The following is a 19,842-nucleotide window of genomic DNA, read 5'->3' on the forward strand; positions in this document are numbered from 1 at the left end:
AATTTGCGCAGAACCTACGCACGAGAGCATGCGAGATGCTACGTGAGAGTGTACAATAATAGTATAAATGTTCCCTCTGACAGTGCATAAATTTTCTCTAATTAACTATATCTATGAATCTAAATCTTGACTCTTAAAATAGAATGAAAAACATTTCCAGTATAGGGAACCCTCGAATCGTGAAATTTCTCGCGAAATTTCGAAATGTGGTTGTGTTCGTGGTTTCTCTCTCCATATAACACTTCATACATAGCTCGTTAGTTTAACACGAAAAGTAAATTTGACCAACATCTGAAGTTTTTCTCTTATATAGTTAAAAACTACAATAATACATTGCAAAATGATGCAAAGAGCAAATGATGCATTGCATAATTGACTTAAATTCATTACATAAATAGGTTGTTTATTGTCAGTCATGAAATAAAATATTCTATTTACGGGAGTGCTGAATTTGAATCCGTTTGTAAGTTATAATGATTCAGGAAAAAAAAATTATTTTTCAAAATATAAGTTAATAAAAAATGATTAATTTGCAATAAAATTCTCTCAAACAATGAAGTTCTTAAAGATGAAAATTTTTTCTAAAGATTATTTATTATTTCATTTTATAATATAATTCAATACAAATATACTGCTTTAACTCAACCTAACTTATTAGTCATAATGATAATCAGTGAATTCATTACTTCTAAACACAAAACTGCTTATGAGTTTAAAAACGTTTTTAATTAATTGCAATACAGACGTAATGTTCCAACGCGAGTGAAATGCACAAAAAAGTGCAAAACAAGTTTCCGTAATTAATTCTACTTAAAAAGATTTAAATAGAAATATCGCAACCATAAAGTCATAAATCCCAAAGTATCACAGCTAATATCTAAAATTAATTCCTAATGTTATCATAACAAGAAAAGATATCTCACTCTTGTTTTTCTAAAATTTGAAATATAATAAGTATCACAAGTAGAATTCCGTGTAAGTATCAAATTTTTCTTTTTTGTAATAGGCCTGGAGCTGGTTTACAATGAGTTTTATCAAACTTTTAGGCTATAGTGAGTTTTTATGAGCCTTATTAGATGCATTAACATTCCGTAGAATAGACTGTTATGATGAAATCGTTTTAAAAACCCGACAACCATTTCCTTTAATGTAGAAAGAAATATAAAGGGAAAAAAAAGTGTGATTTGGTGTTGTTGCAAATACCAGAGAAAGGATAAAGGTTTTTTTTTTGTGTTTTGGAGCAAAAATTATGTCCTTTTGAAACAACTTTTTGAACTATACTTTTTTCACCCTTAAAAGCATCAGTTTTATTCTGCATGTACTTAAAAATAGAGAAATTTTTGCTAAAATTTATTTAAATTTTTTATTTAATGAATTAACTAATTATTAACTAGAATTAATTTGATGACGTTAAGAGACTCTTCCCCTCCCGACCGAATTCAATTGTCAGAAAGGCGGAAACGGGGGGGGGAATAATAAATATGCTTTTGTTCTTTTTCATTTAATTTCTGTGGACTGATCGTAAAGACACGGTTCCCGGTAGAACACAGAAGTCAAGCATCACTAGCAGCGGTCATGCGGGTGACCACTTTAATCAGCCTGCTTAGGAACCGAGGGTGTGCGGTATTGGTCGTGGTTAAACTGTTCTACCGTAAAGTGCTCGACTTCGCACGCAGGTCGTCGGACTACCAAAGCAGGGGAGCCCTCCCCTCTGCAGAGGATCAAAATTGTTACGGCATGTCTTCGGATCATCCTCAGGGATGTTTCCCATACCGTTGCCAATAACCCATATCGCAGCTCTAGTGCGACGTAAATAATGTACCTACCGATCTATCCATTTAATTTTCAGAAATAAACTCATGATGATTATTTACTCTATTCGGCACAATCTTTCGAAACATGTAAAATGAAAGGCAATCACCCAATCAGAATTTTAGAGATAAATCGTACGGTATTTTAGATTCTCTAGTAAGAAGGTGAGTAGGTTTCCATGTTGTCCTTTTCCTGTCTTCCTGAAATCATTAATAACATAAACTACATGGATTTACCTGAGTTACAGGAAATCCTGTTGTTTTCTGCGGAATGTAAACATCTTAGGCCGAAATGTTAAATTAAATGCTATATAATGGCAAATTGTCATTATCCTGGCTGTCATTTTCCTGGCTTATGAATGCCAGGACATTGAAACAGTTACCAGAAATATTTTTAAACAGTTGAATGTAAAGAGAGAAAGCAAATATTAACCTAATACTAAGTTTATGTACGATTGTAATATGCTTGAATGTTAATGTAATAGGCAAAGTTAAAGAATGTTTTTTTTTATTTATTGAATGGTTGATTATTATACACAGTTTTATTCTTTACATAGCAGCAACAAAAACATTTTTGATTCTTTCTACAGTGGATAAAAGAATTAATTTAAGCAATTCATGGTCAATCTAACGCAAAGGCTTAAGTTGAGTTGCGTACTATTAGCTTAAAATGACTGTTTTTTTAACTGCTAAGCTAATATGTCATTTTCCTGTCATTAAAAATTTGGAGAATTTAATTTTTTTTTTCCTTAAGCAAATGTCAATGAACTACACTGCTGTCTGTAAGATATAAATAAATGTAACTAAATAAATATACAAAAAAATTTCAGACTATTTTGAAGACTTTAAATTTGAAAAAATTTTTAGTTCCGAATTGTCATGTTTCCAAAGAATCACCCATATATAAAGTTATAACTTATAGTAAAAGAAAAATTAATAATGAGGACTGATTTTACTTAAATATTTAATATATAATTTTTTTTATCAATTTTAATAATAATTTTTTAAACCTGTGATACTTTCATATATCCAAAAACAGTTGTTCAAACTATGATTCTAATAAAAAATATTTGCTTACACAAATAGCAAAAGAAAAAGAAAAGAATAATAAAATACTAGATTGTAAAGAAACACATTTGAATTGGAATTACTGGTTTATTATCTCTTTTAATAATCTCTTTCATTAAATAATCTCTTTTATTTGGGTTCAATCATTCTATAAAAAAATATTGTTTTCCTTTTTTTTAAATGAAATAATTTTGAAAAACATTATTCTAGCGAGGAAAAAAAAAAGCTCTAAAAATATTTAGTGGCACCATTTCACCCTTTTCTGACCTTCTACAAAACAAATATTCACACTTTATTGGTTTCGAATTCACTTTTCATTTTAAAAATGAATAAAATACTTTCGAATATTTCACAGTCTAGTGACAACACACAACACATAGGAAGAAATTTGTTGGATATAAATTATATATATTGAAATTTACGCTTCATAGCATACATATGTTCCTNTTTTTTTTTTTTTTTTTTTTTTTTTTTTTTTTTTTTTTTTGAGAATAAAACATAAACAACCTCGACAATATTTCTTTAAATGTTTCATTCAGAATGTTTTTTTCTTCTCTTTTTTTTACATTATAAAAGTCAAAATCTATTCTAAACGTATAAAAATCAGTTTCAATCTAACGATAGCCAAGTTTAAAATGATTTAGGTCAAAAATTTTAATAAAATGTTGATCTTTTTCTATCATTCTTTGTTTCGTACATAACGTAAATATCAAACCAGAACTGACTTAATACTCTAAAAACTCAGGTACTAAAATATGTAATACGTTATAAGTCACAAATGGCTTACAATCAATGGTTAAATAAATACTCGAAGCATGAATTAATTTCTTGATTAATACTTTTAAATACACTTAAGTTTAAACATTATATTATTACGAAATCATAAAAAAAAATTGACAGCAACTTAAAACTTTATAATATTTCAAGATTGCTAATCCATTTTAAACAGGACCTACACTATTTGAAATTTTAAGTAATTTACATGATATGATTTTATTGTCTTTATAGAGGTAGCTAATTAGTAGATTTAGTTACACGGAGAAAATTATGCTAGTAAAATTACCATCGGTAATGACGTTTCTAGTTTTTTAAAAAAAAACATAATTATAGTAAATAAAACAAATATATACAGTATTTAAATCATTTATTTGGTACTTTTTTCGTTCTCATGGTAACTGTTTACCGAAAATCCTGGTTTTAAAAATTATAGCTTTTATTATCACACATTTAGAGAAAAATGTAAAATTTAAACGTAAATTTAACCAAATAAATTGTTTTTATGCCATGCTCCATAGTAACAAGATAAAATTACCAAATGTTACCACATTTACTAAATTTTTTCACGTATTTTAAAACCAATTATTTTATTGTTAATTTCACTAAAATCATTACTCCGGTAAAAATTACCGAGCTTTTTGATGTTCCCATAGAAACTAGAAGCATGGTAAATTTTACCATATTTGGTAGTTTTAAGCATAGTTTTTTTTAGTAAAGTGCAGCTTTTACTAATAAAAAATGCATTTTTAATTTACTTTTTAATTTTCTCGGATGACAAATCCTTATATCACAACAGCACCTATGTCTAAATTATGCTGGTTCGAATTTAGCCCCTTACTCGTTTAAATTCAATTTAAATTTTATTTATTTAATTTTTATTGCTCTAAAATTCCTTAATCAAGTATCATTTATTCCTCAATCAAGTATTTTTTTTTTTTTTTTTTTNTTTTTTTTTTGCTTATGTGGTGCTCTGTTAACTCAGCGCTTAATTTTATTGGATATAGCAAGTTTTAAAAGAAAAGTTAGTGTTTAAAATTAAAAAAAAGAAAGGAAAAAAACATCTGCTCTAGAGGAGAACGTCAAATTGTACACATTAAGCACAATAAAGAAATTGGGAGTAAAAATATTTGCAAGAAGAATGAACTTGCAATATTGCTGCAGATGTTACGATAATCTGCCTTCTCCCTCTGACGTATTGGAAGGTTTCTGTAAAATTTATGCACTATAGAGTTCGCAGTAAATAATTCATTTTTTCATAAGGGCTACTTCCATTGCGAATTTACTAAGAAGAAATTGAAGTATGAAATCATTAGTCAGTAAAGAATTTTCGATAAAGTAACATTTTACAATACTACAAATTCATAAGGTTTTTTTTTTATTTTTTATTGTTTAAGAAGCATTTCTGAAAATTAATTTGTTTAAGGGGGCATTGAAAAAAGCTTGCCTTGCTGATGAGTCAATAAAGTTCTAAATTGGTGGGGAATCAGTAAAATTCTAAAGTTGAAATTTCAAACAGCGCGTACGTTCAAGTGATTCATCTAAATGATCTCAAAGTAATTAAGGGACAGCGACTAAAGAATTATATAACCTACAAAATGAGTGATGAACTTAGTTCTGGATTAACATACGCAATATTAATCCCTTTAAATAATGACTAATATTTAAGTAGACAATTATAAAATATGTACACGTTGCGGAAAAGATTTAAAATTTAGCATAATTAAGGTAGTTTAAATAATAATGATAATTATGAACAATAATGTATAAAAAAATTTCAACTAAAAACAAATTAAATTTTTGTAAGAGACGAATGTGATTATGCTGCGCCTAACTTAAGGAAAATAAATTAACTCGCAGAAATAAACTAATAATGAATATTTACTCTATTCGGCACTATCTTTCGATACGTAAAATATAAGGCTGCCAACCAATCAGAATTTGAGATATAAAGCGTGCGGTATTTTAGATTTTTTATTAATTTTTTGTCACAAAATTACTCCAATACAATTTTGCAATCAATAACTTTGGAAAAATATTTAAATAGTAAATAATTATTAGTTTTTCGATTTTTTATAAGTATCATTATTTTTATGCACTTAACACTAAAGGAAATTTTTAACGTCATCCAAATCGCTTTTCTTCTATTTTAACTGCAAAAAGATTAGATTTTAAAAAATCTAAACGAAAAAATCATTCCGTTCAAAAAACTATGTATGGTAGAAACGAAAAAGGGTAAGAACGAGTAATAAAAAATAAGGAAGATGAAGATTTTGCAAAAAATTTTATAATTTTGTTTATTTTTAATGATCAACAACAGTTTAACAAAATGCTTTAAATCTTAAAAAAAAATAATAAAAAAAAAAAAAATAATAATAATAAGTTTACTCATAAATAATAATCATCATCCACAGTCATTTTGAAGATGTTTTTCTGAATATAAAAACTTAATTAAAGCACATATTTCGAACAAATTGTGTCAAATCAAATCAACAACACTTTGTATTAAACGTTAAACAATAGTTTTAATTTTTAAATAATTAATTTGTTATTTATGTCGATACCTTTATTGATATATTTGTTATGGAAATAAATTATAATTATTATTATAATTATTAAAATATTATTTTTTAAAAGTGAATTTTTATAGTATGTATTCATGCATACATACTTTTCATATTCTTTTATGCTTGCTGTAAATCTGTAATTTTCTGATTCTACAAAATTAGCTTATAGTAAATACGAAAACAAGAAGAAAAAATCTATGCAATAAAATGTTCCTCATTAACTCAACCGATGAAAGAAAACTACTTACTTCCTTGTTTCGCTCAACAGGTGTCAAATAATCCAGGAATTAATTTCACCCAACGAAAAACATTATTTTCCACTCATCCGTCACAAACATCCACAAAAAGAACTGCAAACAAATCCATTTGTTTCTGCCGCCAAACGATTTAGAAAATATTAAAAAAAGTGATTTCACTATTCCAATATCGCAATCAAATCTGAACGATCTTAACGGAATAAAAAAGAAACTGGCAGACGATTTTATTTACAAACTGATATCGACTCTAGACAACCACTGGAATAATGATAGGAGCTATGATGGTGATGACTAGGGGTTGAAATGAAAACAAAAAAATATTTTTTGGAGCGCGCGCACCTATGCCTTGAACAACGAATGAATCAGTTGGAAAGTTCCCGAGCGATACCTCATTGGCTGACTCTAGGTGGCTCTCACAGCCGAAGAGAGTGCCGTTCACGGACCGTTGCGTCATTCAGGTGTTTACCGTCGATGCGAAAATGTGGAATCAATTTTTAATCATCAAGTCAAAATCTCTCTGATTCTTGCTAAAGAAATAATGTTTTAAAATGATTTTATTTCTTTTCTAACGCAACGTGTGAAGTAGTAAGTTTAGAAGCTTATCTAATAGTTCCATGCAATAATTGTAAAGGATAGCTAAAGTTAAAATAATTGAAGATCAGCTGATGTAAAGTCTAAGCACATTTTACCTTCTTGCATTCTGCGATAAAATATTAAAATTTGCTTTCAAATTGAGCACATTTTCTAAACAAGTGCTAAAATATATTTTATTCAACAAAAAAGTTTATTCTGTCTTTAGAAATATACATCATACATAATTCAAAAACTCTAATGTTGTTTTTGCTCTATAGGTAAAATCGTTTGTTAATACTTAAATATGTGATCAAAAATTGTTCTACATGATTATTTTGCAACAATTTATTGTTCGTAAGTTGTTAATCGGTAACTCATATAAAGCTGTCTGTACGTAATACCCATGCACAACATATTTTTAACAAAAATTATTTTAGATGCTTAAACGGAAGAAGAAAAAGATACTTTCTTCAAGTTACGGTTACAATACATTAAAATTATGTTATTAAAAGTGAAGCAAGCAGACGATTTTAAATCTTGATAAAAAGTCGGACAATTATATTACTTTTTCCAGGCTAACCAATAAAAATAACATATTTTGTGAATGTTCCCATAATGTATGGAACTCAGAAAAAAGACCTCTCCCATTTTTTTGAACTAGTAATGTCTTCCTTAACACCAATTGTTAAGCGACGCTAATCTTTAGCATAAAAGGAACGAGCCGCGGGGCTATTCCCTATTCAAAAGCAGGTACCAAAGGTGGCGCCGGCGCTTTTCACAAAAGAGAAGGGGGTAAAAAGAAATCTATTAACAGGTTTCTACGGACACAAAAAGTACTGTATTTGGAATGAAAAGTTACTTTAGAACAAACAGCTCTTGATCCCTTCTCTCGCAACACATAACTCTAAAAAACCGTATAAAAATAAAATAATAATAAAGAAGGAAAAACGAATACATAAACCACGAATGAATTTTTAAATCGGCACATAATTTTCAGATCTGCCACATGACTGGCCTTGAATATTATCTAAATTTTATTTAAAAGCTTAAGTGGCAACATCACTCAAAATTCACGAGTTCCTCAAGGAAAAAAAATTTATAATAAAATTCTTTTAAATGGGAGAAGTTTTCGTATTGCACTATTTCCTTATTTAATTAATTATAAGTTAATTAATTAGATTATCTTATAATTCTCAAACTACGAAGATGACAGTTCTTTAGATGGAAATCCTGATTAATATAATCGAAACATATTCAGGTTATTGTTTTATTGCTTATATTTCAATGTTAAAAATACTGCCCATCGTGTTAATTTAAACTCTTTTTCTAAATTTTGATATTTAAATCGAAAAGTATTCAAGTAGTTTTTTTAAATTGTTTTCACGTTAAAGTTGAAACAGAATGGTTCAGTTTTGAAACTTAAGCTGTTTACTTTTAGAATATTTTCCTATCGTTTTTTGAGAAAAATTTTAGTATTGTAGCGTATTAATTAGAAATTAAACCACAATAATAAGTCAAAAATATTAAAGTGTTTTTCTTATTGCATGTATCTACATTAATGTTTAAAAAAAATTATATTATAGAAATTTAAATTCTTTTTTGAAAAATTATATTTAATTATAAAATTTAGCATTAACGTTTTACGAAATTAACTGTTTTAGAGTAATTTAAAAAGCTTTCAGATTAGCTACTTTTATAATACATTTAACTTTCAAATTGGGCGGTACTCATAATTTCACATCAATTTTCTCATGTCACGCATATAAATGTCAACTGACTTGTATTTCAAAGGTGACATCAGAAATTTACTTTCTGTCTATTGTTCGCAATTAACTTTTCGTAGAATGATTTTAATTCATCAAAGAGTGTTCGTAAACTTAAATAACGGTATGACAACAAAGATTTGAAGTCATGCCAAACGAAAACCCTTGTTGAGCTTTAAGCATAATTAATTTTGAAGAAGTTTTATATTACAACAGGCACAATTATAGCTTATTACGAGTAAAGAGTTGGAGAAATAAATATTTTACAAATACTAAACTTATTTTAATAGCAAGTGTAAATTTTAATGAAAATGAATATAATAAAAATAACTTATTAGCAAATGTAAATTTTAATAAAAATAAGTTTTGAACAAAATATGAATTTTAGTGAGATATATTATATTTGTAAATTTAAAACTTTACAACAAAAACAAACAGTAAAAACAGCAATGAGAGATAATAAAGACAAAGATAAATTAAAATTACTATGATCAATCTTAACATCAAAAATAAATTATTATGATAAGGAACAATTTAAAAAATAACAATATCTCATGATAATAAAAATAAATTATTATAACAAGATAAATTATTTTAACGATAACAATAAATATAAACTACTAAAATGAAGATAATTTGATAACAAAGATTATAAGATAAATAATTGTTAAAAAGATAATTTACTATAACGATGGTAAATTATCATGAAAAACATAAACTTAAAAAGAGTGATAAATTATAATAAAAAAATATGTCTCAATAATAAAGATAAACTGTAATAAAGATGCTATATCAAAATAAAAAGATAAATCTTAAGTACAATAGTAAAACTCTTTCGATCTAAATACGAAACATAAATCTTTTATATGATGATCTTTAACTGATACTTTAAACTCATCAAAACAATACGAATTTTCAAAAAATTAAAATTATTTAACTAGCAACTTTAGCTATTACAAAATTGTTCAGTTATCTTTAAAGAAAAATACTAAATACAATAATGTAAAAGTAAAAAAGAAAGTTAAAAAAAACCATTTTTATATACAAAACTATAAAATTCCCTCACTGGGATAAATATTTTGTGGTGATAATAAAAAATCAAGAATATTTTTGAAATTTATGAAAAAGAATAATACTATTCAATAACAGAGTATTTAATATACTCTTTCACGGATGAATAAAGTATTTTCTTTCTAAGTATTTACAAGACATTATAACCATCTATGCAAAATATTAAAAAAGTAATGAGTTTGAAATAAGTGAATATTCTGAAAAAACTTGATAGAAAAAATTTTTTCAATTAAAAAAATCCAGCCCCATTTATCTATTTAATTTATGCAACACATACTTATGTAAGGATAGTATGTTTATTCAAGAGATTACGAAGTAAAATATTAATATTATAAGAAAAGATTTATACTAGAAATAGATAATTAATTTCGAATGAAACAATGCAAAATGGTCGAAAATATTTATAAAGATAAAATATTGAGTCATGAATCCCTAAATATTGAGCTACTTTAGAGTGATTCATGATGAAATGTGTCATTTTTTTCAGAAGTTGTACCATTCTTGGTCTTTGCGATACAAATATATTTATAATTATACGATAACACGAAATGATATAAATATTTTGTAGACGAACCAGTCGTTGCTTTTGAAGAAGTGAATGTCTGATCTATAGATTTTAAAATTTTTACAAACGAAAGAATTTGGAGAAATTTTCAGATTAATTCAGATATTTTTGCGCGACTTAATTTACAAGTTCATTTTTTTATTGTAATACTGTTTTGTTTAGGCCTATTACAAACGCAACCGTCTTCATTGGTTATAAAACTCTAGTTTGAATTCTAAAGATATCACCACAAATGAAATTTACGTTAAGTTAATTGAGTTATTGAGATTCTTTTTACGCTCCTGCGGTGCATGACCTTCCGTCATCAACTCCTCTGTCCAGAGATTCCCCTCTAGCCAGTGTCCAGCCAAAGAATATATAAGAATATACAAAGAATATATATATATATTCTTTGGTCCAGCTGATCTCAAGATTATACAACTAAAATTGATTCACGTTCGTCCTCTTATGCGCAAGTAACCAAATAAGTCCTGTTACTGCAGAAGAAACTGTTCATGGCAGATTGTATTTTAATTCCATTAGTATATTAAAATCTAAAGTTTGGAAAAAAGTGAAATCATGATAAACCTGAAGTAAACCATGAAGTTTCAAATGCTAAAAAAATGATTTCACAATATCAAAATGCAAACACCAATTATGATAGGATTGCTTAAGATTAGTGCGGATTTAGTGTGGATTGCTTAATATTAATGGGATTACTTTCCCACGGCATAATCCTGTGTAGTTCTGCCGTAATTTGTTTGTATTTCGAATATTTAGATTAATAATAATAATAAAATCAGTGCTTGAAACATCATGGTTTACTTTAGGTTTATCACGTTCTCACTTTTCTCTTAATATTAAATTTTAAATTAATTATGCGTGAAAGAGTTATTCGAAATTAAAGATTTCTCCTCAGTATACCCAAGTCAGCATTTTTGATGATTTTCCATTGATGGGTCAATAAAATCTTGATGGTAACCATTAATAATTGCATAATGAACCCTTATATTTTCTTATGTTAAGCAACATAAGTAACCATCACCCCAATGTAAGAATTCGTACTGATTTATGATGGTCCAACATTAAAAAAAATGTTTTGATGGTATATTCCTGCTGAACCAACAAGAATTATTATTAAACTATCATGAAAATGCATTGTTACACAATTTCGAATTCAGACTAAATTACTATCTACTTTAGCTGGTTTATTTTTATCTGGAGTTAAAAAGTACGATACAAATTTATTTTTTATAATTTTTAATATTCGTTGTACCATTATGGTCTATCACGAATTTCCCTCATAGTATCTTAGAAATCAAATGTTTGAACTATCATGTACAATCATCATTCCAATGTAGGATTTCGGACTGATTTATGGTGGTCTAACATAAAAAAAACCAAATTTTTCTAATGGAATATTCCTGAGAACCAACTAGAATTCCCATTAAACCATTATGGAAATGTATAGATGGAACCATCATGGATTGTTGGTCCATGAGAATCAAACTTCTCTTAATTATTAACAATCATTAACTTCCATCATGGAATGATGGAAGTTTGAGGGCATAGCAGAAACCATGAGCCATGGAAAATGTTAGCTCATCAGATTATGTTGGACCATCATGAATCGCATTGAAACCAACTTAAACCATCAAAATGATGGGACCATCAAAAATTTTGACTTGGGTAGCGTCATCTTTAAGGACAGTTGTATGTTATGTACGTAATATGCAATCTTTCCAAATTTCCTAACGAAACTTGACGACTTTCTCCAACCAAAAAGTATGCAGTTTTTTGACGGGATGGAATAAAATTTAGAAAAGGTCGATACAGTGTAAAAAGAATTACCAAAACAAGTAACTTGAAGATCAAAAAAAAAAAAAATAATCTTTTTATAAATGATTTTAAAATAAGTAATTTTCGTTTCCCAACTCAATTTTATGAAGAAAACAAAATCTTTTTCTCGAAATGCTTAAAAAGTGTACTAAAAGAAGGGGGAAAAATACAAAGAATTTTCCATTTTCCCCCAATTTAAAGAAAAAAATAATAAATTAAATTTAAAAAAAACAAACAGAATAAACTCAATTTTGACGACCAGTTTCACTGCAACAAGGAAATACCATTTAATACGAAAATTACAAACCATTTAAAGAACGATTTTTAATTCTTATAAACACCGAATTCCTGTTACTTGAGCTGCTTGATATATCGTATCTCCTTCTTGATTGAGGCTATTTCACATTTGCTCATTGAAGTAATTAATTACATCTTTTTTGAGGGTAAAAAAAAGTATTTCTTAAACTCCACCTCTTTCCAAAATGTTTGCCGATACCTTCCTCTCCACCTGTAAGTCTAAGATTAATGCTTTGGCAAATAATTCCGGCTATCCCAAATACTTGAAGACGAGTGTTTAACGAGCCCGATATGGTTCCACCCTATTATTATAGGGTTTAAAGCTTGATTATTTAGGGGGTAGGTGAGCTATTGCTTTATTCCTACGCCCCCGTGTGCTTTATACAGCAAAAATCTGTTAACGCTTAATCATAGGTCACAGCTAAATCTATAAACGTATTTTTAACATTAATTGAACATTAACGCTGAAGGATCTCATGTTTATACCTGAAATATTTTTCTCGCTTGTTAGATAACACTATGACATTTTAATATGATTATGAACCAATGAACCGTTAGTTTAAGACGATATGGACGTTTATTATTAAACGCACTGTCTTTAATTTTTTCCGCTACTATGATGATTATTCGTTCCTTTTTTTTATGTAAATTATTGCTTTTAATTCAAATTAATGAAATATATCTTAAAATGTTTCTTGTTTCTTAAAACTAGAAGTGACTAAGTAAATGAAACATGGTAATTTTTTTTTCTATCATTAAGTTATCAAAATAACCATCAACCCAAATTGTGCAAAACTTAATTATTTCTTTTAATTTTAACCTAGATTTTATACATTATTTTAATTAAATGTTAGTAATTTCTCTAAATTCAACAGTATTAAAATTAAAATTTTATAATTAAAATTTAACTGCATTAATTTTTTATTTTATTTATTTATTTATTTATTAATTTTGTATTTCTTTAAACCGTCGTTGAACAGCCGGAACCGGACTTACGACTATCAATTTCCAAGTCCGTATCCGTTAATAATGAGCTTCTGGATCAAGTATTGAAAGAAATTTGCCTTCGTAATAAACTTTTTGAAGGAATTAACCGGCATTTGTGTTACGTGAAGTGAAAAACCACGAAAACCTCCCATGATTAGCCTGACGGCAAGGGAATTCTCCCCATTACCTTCTAGAGAGGGATCAAGCCTAACAACTGGTTACTATAAACCGTGATGACGTAGTGGAGTTAGGCTTAGAGTAAAACCAGCCAGGGTAGCTATATTTAAGAAAAACTCCGAATCTGATCAAACGAGCTATTGGCGATATTCTGAAGTATTGTAACCTGTGTATTGTCATTCACAGCCTTTAGCCATTTCGCGAACATTTTTGATAAGAATTTGTAAACAACTGTCGGTGTTATGATGTGAACGTGCTTCGTAAAATATATATTTCTTCAACAAATGTTATTAATTTCAACTTTAACATAATTCTTAGTGTTATGAATAATGGTATATAAGTACTGTGTATCAAACTGCAGAGGAAATTGCAAAGTTGATGGTAGGAAAGAATTAGTTTTTGGATTTCCCAAAAATGAAGAACTACATTTGCTGGCCGCCATACCAAGAGATTTTGAAGTTACAAAGAAAGTAATCTCATTTTATTTTAAAATGAGATGACACTTAGTAAACAAGCAACGAAACCATCTATTCTTTTTTTTTAATTAAATTGTTTCATTTTTTCAGAACGAAATGAGTGTTTACTATTATTGCTAGATTTGCTACATTTTTAAAACGGGTGTGTATGAGTCATTATTACTGATCACCTTCTTGTCACAACTTAAGTTCTACTTCTGTTCGACGAAAGAAATTATTGGGGGAGCTGCCACTTAAAAAGAAGCGAGTACAACATCAAATTACCATAATCATAGCTCTCGCTTTGGAAGATTGTTGATGATTACGGAGATTTATCAACGGTAACTGAAGCTTGCTGACAAAGAAAAATTTCTTTTGAAAGAAGCAGCGAATTTTTTGCCTCAGATATAAGAGCTTCGACAACTGCAGTGTCTGTATTCTACTCTTAGTAAAATGTGAAAAAAAATTGCACCTGGTATTATTTATATGCAAATTTTATTATGTATAAAAAACTTTATGCATTATGTCAAAAACGATCACATTTTCTGTGAAAAATTAACACAAAAATTTATTTATAATGAAAAAAAACTATTTTTTAACCCTCTTACACAAATTTTTTATTTAACATATTTTTCTTTTTTTTTCATTATTTTGTATTAATTTAGGTCGAAATGAGGGAAAAATAATATATTTAGCCTTTTAATAAGTAATGGTTTGAAATACAGCATGAGACATTGGCTTCATTTTCAGTGTCGGTGAAATTTTCCATACAGGGCTCACTTCCAAACAATATATTTCAAATTTGCACGTCGTTGAAGTTATTTAGATCTAAGAGAAACAGTTATTCATCATTAAAATTTCTATAATTTACAAAATCAACTATTGATAAGTTTTAAACATGAATGAAAGAAAAAATTTCAGACTACTTCTTTGGATTTCATATTTTAGTACAAATCTAATTTCGATAATCTAACACATATTTTTAGTAACTATTAGACTGTTACTATTGTTTATATATAAAGAATTGAAAAGTTAGATCATCAGAAAATATATATTATATATAAGAGACACCGGTGTCCCGTCTGCGTCAAAGGGTTAAATTAAAATTGTGAACATATTTTTTTTTTTTAAATTAGTCTTAAGCTTAGTTTGCGATTCCTCTTAAAAAACACGAAGTTAAAATAAACTTTATTTATTGTACAAATAAAAAAAATGCTTTGTTATTAGTTTTTTTTTCCTTCATTTTAATTGATTATTCAAAAGGATCACTTTTTAAATTTCCTTTTTCTTTACACTTATCTGTTCTTTGAATAGAAAAATTATGTTATGCCAAGATCCGATTTTGGTTATATTTATGTCAAATTGTAACAATAATGCGTAAGCTGGGTGAATTTGAAAAACTGAATGTTACATATTTTTTGCAGAAAATTCAAATCTCAAGTTTTTCTATTGAATTCCAATTATAAAATAAATCAAATCACTGACGAAAATTAAGGACAATTAATTGAAAACCATAACATTATTTATTAATATGTAATCATCAAAATTATAATAGGGAAAAAAAGTTGCCCAGATGAAAACAAAATTACATTTGTAGATAATGGATGGGCTATTATTAATAATAAATAACATGTAATAAAATTTTATGCTAAATACTTATTTTAGCACATTACAGTAAATACTAATGACTTTAATAAAGAAATAACTATCAAAATATCTTGTTATATCATAATTCAATTCAGAATTATTGGCTAAAAAAATATTTTTCAGTCAACTAAAAACTTTTCCAGGTATTCCATTATACGGTTAATTCTGGATTGTTTGAAATAATAGAATTCTTCTTTACTTTTTAAAATTAGGGAGCAAAAATATTTACATTATATAATATAATTTTCTACAATTCATATGATATTTTCATATGATATATCAGTTTACACAGCTTTTACAGACTCTATAGTTTAACATAGTTTTCTGTATTTCAGAGGATTTTTTTTAATATTAGTTAACACAGCTTTTATTGACTTCTGCACTTAGTATAATTTTCTATTTATGGACTATTCCTTCAATGTCAATTTACATTTCAAGCACATTCTTTCATTATATAAGAAAAAAAGGTGAAAAATGATTGACATTTATCATCAAGATCATTATAAAGATCCTCCTTTCGCGCAATATATCAATTTTTTAAATCATAATTACATTTTATCCAATTCTTTTTTTTTCCTTCTAGAGAGCAAATATTATTTAATTTTGATTTTAAAATATTTTGAAACCTAGACGATCCAAATACATATTTAAAATTTAAAATATAAACGTAAGCGTCGAAAAAAGTTGAAAGTAATGAGATTCATATAGAGTTGGAATTTATGCAGTGTGTGAGTGAGAAGGGAACGGAGGAAGGAAAAAAAAAAAAAAGTGTATTTATGAAAGATTTTCATTTATGCTGAGTTGAAAAGGTGCATTAGTTCGCTTCCGCCAGAAAGTGTGAACACACATTATCACGCTAAGTAATTGGAGGCACCCGCAGGGCTCTCGACTGAAGCTAATGGAACTTTTGTATGAGGCAAAGAACATTCGAAGCTCGAATTTCAACTATTATTTTTTTTAAAATGGATTTTAAAGCTTTATAGAACAAGAAATTTGGCTTTACACGCTAAACATCAAAGCATAAAAATCTAGCAATTTCCAAAAGGATTTATAATTTCTCTTCTTATAATATTTCAGACATTATACAAATATTTTTAGTTAACAGGGTTTCTCGAAGCTCTGTCGCAAAGGAAAATTAAAAAGCCACAGTTCAAGTGCCTTAAACTTGAAGCAGAACGACAATTTTAAACTAAGTATGTATATCATTTTGCCGTGAAGAATTATCTGGGCTCTAGAACGGAAGAGTAACTTATATATTTTAAAAGTTATTTTATTTTATATTTCATAACCGTCCTTGAACAGCTGACCCAATTTTATGGGTTCACAACTACTAATGTTCAACTCCGTAGCCTTGTAATTTTGAACCCAAACCAGAAGACAAGGGTGCTCCTGGATCGAGTATTGGGTGAAATTTGCCTTCTTGGAGGACTTTTTGATGGAGCTAACCCTTAGTTGCGTTACATGGAGAGGAAGACCACTAGAACCTCCCACGGTTAGCTTAACGACAAGAGGACTCTAATCCATGATTCGTCTACCATTGAGGATATTTCAGGTCAGCACTGTGGTCGGTGCAAGCCGGAAGCGGAATTCATATCGACTGGGATTCGAACCCAGTTCGTCTCATTGGAAGGCGAACGCTCTATCCCCTGAACCATTGTGGCTCTTTAAAAGTTATTACCTTTTTTCAGAAAATTTTAAATTTGGCAAAATTTTACCATTTCGAGGAAAATTATCAAAATCACTGCCTTATTCTCATTTGAGGCTCCCCCGGTTCGAATCCCAGCGTTGGCAGGTTAATAAGAATTATGTTCATGGCTCACACTGATCACAGTACTGATGTAAAATATCCTCAATGGTCAACGGATCTTTGCCGGTCCCCTTGCCGGCAGACTAACCGTAGGAGGTTTTCGTGGTTTTTCTCTCTATGTAACGCAAATGAGAGTTAGTTCCATTACAAAAAGTCCTCCACGAAGGCTAGTTTGTCCAATTTGCTTGATCCAGGTGAACCCTTGCCTGCTAGATAGGGCTCAAAATTATAAGGCTGCAGAGTTGAGCATTGATAGTCGTAAGCTCAGAATTGGGAGTGCTGTTAAACAACGGTTACGTAATAATAATAATTATAATAAAATGGTTGTATAGTATAGTAACTATAGTTCAAAATTAAAGCATTTCTGCGAAAATATGATACTGTAGCTGTTCCTTTTTTTATTTTCCTTGGCGAAAAATCTTCGAAGGAAACCTTCATTTACTTTTAGCATCTTTTTTTTTTATTTTCGTATAACGACTCTCAAATTTTCAAAGGAAGGGGCAGTTATTTTCATTAATAAATTAATTTCATTTTTACTTCAATTTTCCCTATTTTTTCTGGGAAAAAAAACATCAAACCAAAAATGGGTGTTTAAAAATTCATCCCACTAACGCTACACCCACTCTTTCTAAGAGGTCATCGCAGTAAGGAATATAATTCCTGATACTAGTGATTTATCTGGCAGATAACCATGTTTCTGTATCCCAGTAAACAATGTTAGCAGATTTTCCTTATTGGATATTTATTTTAAATAGGTAAACTTTGTTGTAATATTTTACTTTAACGAAGATATGTTTAAATTGTTTCTAAGCACGCAATTAAGTGTAAGTCATTCAAAAAAAAAAAGACTTTGGATCAAACATTTTGGAATAATTTATCGAAGGTTGGCGTTCAGCATAAGACTTATTTTAAAAAAAGAGCGTAGGTAGAAAATAATTCGAAACGGTAGCATAAATTAGCAAATTAGCAGTGCGGGGTGGACAACAAACATCGCATTTTTTTTTTTAAATCCTAATATACATTTCTTAATTTGGGTGAAAATAAATTTAAAACTATTTCGACTAAATTCATTGAAAAAGTAAGTTACCATTAATGGAATAATAACATGCCTTTAAAAAATAACCAACTTGCAATACATATTTTTTTTCAAACAAAAAAAATTTATTTGAAATTCATAATTTAGGTTTTTTATGAATTTCTTTGAAATTTTTATCACATTCATATTTTTTTTAAATAGTTTTGCTGAAATTCGATAGCTAAGACTAATTTTATACGTTTAATATATATAAATAACATAATAATATAAATGATATAAGTTGTATAGTAATATAAATAATAAAAAAATAATAATAAATAATTATATTAAAGTAAATTATATTAATCGTCACTTGCATAATAAAAATAATAAGTAACAATTTTCATAGGAAAAAAATTTTCATTATTAATTTTTTTTAAGTTCCGTTAATAAATACGACACTATGAGAGTGTGAAATAAAATTCCATAAATCCACTAAGGGAATTAGAATCCTGGAAAAAAAGGTCCCGGAAAAAAAGGTACGGAGAAAAAGGTCCCCGGAAAAAAAGGTTCCTGTAAAAAAGGTACCTGTGTAGGGAAAATTCAGTAGGGGAAAATATGAGAAGATTAGATTGAAGCGATTTTTGCTGTTCCGTGCATGGTTTTTTAACTTTTGTTTCTTATTTATTCTAAAGAAATAAAAAAAGAATTTAAAATAGAAAATAACACATTTTTCACTTTAAAAAATTACAAAAAAAAAGTAAAACAATATTGAAAAATTTAAATAGTATCTTCCAGCTTTAAAAAATAATCAAAGAAGAATAAATAAATGAAATAAAATTTTAAAGAAAAAACGTAATACAACCAGCCTATAAGTCTTCCCTTCTCCTTACCCCAATGATCTAATCTGAATTAAAACAGATAAAAAGAATATTCATTGAAACAGCGAGAAACATTCATGCAGTCCAGAAAGCGAGAGGGGAAATATCCCTACAGATTTTCCCTATGGAGGTACCTTTTTTACCGGGACCTTTTTTTCCTGGACCTTTTTTACCAGGGACCCTTTTTTCCGTACCTTTTTTTCCAGGGACCTTTTTTTCCGTACCTTTTTTTCCGTCTACCACGCTCCCCAACCCCCAAAGATATGCAACCATACATAGTTAGCTTTGCAAACCATTTTCGCTACTCTC

At 28.2% G+C, this 19,842-nt stretch overlaps 1 protein-coding gene across 4 annotated transcripts in view; it reads right to left on the reverse strand.

Annotated features, from left to right (window-relative positions):
* LOC107447180 (protein Wnt-5b-like) overlaps window positions 1-19,842 on the reverse strand; it is a 410,427-nt gene that overhangs the window by 98,850 nt on the left and 291,735 nt on the right. Inside the window, 1 exon segment of one of the 4 annotated variants that reach the window (NM_001323816.1) lies at window positions 6,469-6,821. The exons of the other annotated variants lie outside the window; for them this stretch is intronic. The gene's annotated coding sequence lies outside the window, so the exon portion shown is untranslated. 4 annotated transcript variants of the gene reach the window in all.

The sequence above is a fragment of the Parasteatoda tepidariorum genome, chromosome 5, assembly GCF_043381705.1.
Source record: "Parasteatoda tepidariorum isolate YZ-2023 chromosome 5, CAS_Ptep_4.0, whole genome shotgun sequence".
NCBI classification, from domain to species: Eukaryota; Metazoa; Arthropoda; class Arachnida; order Araneae; family Theridiidae; genus Parasteatoda; species Parasteatoda tepidariorum.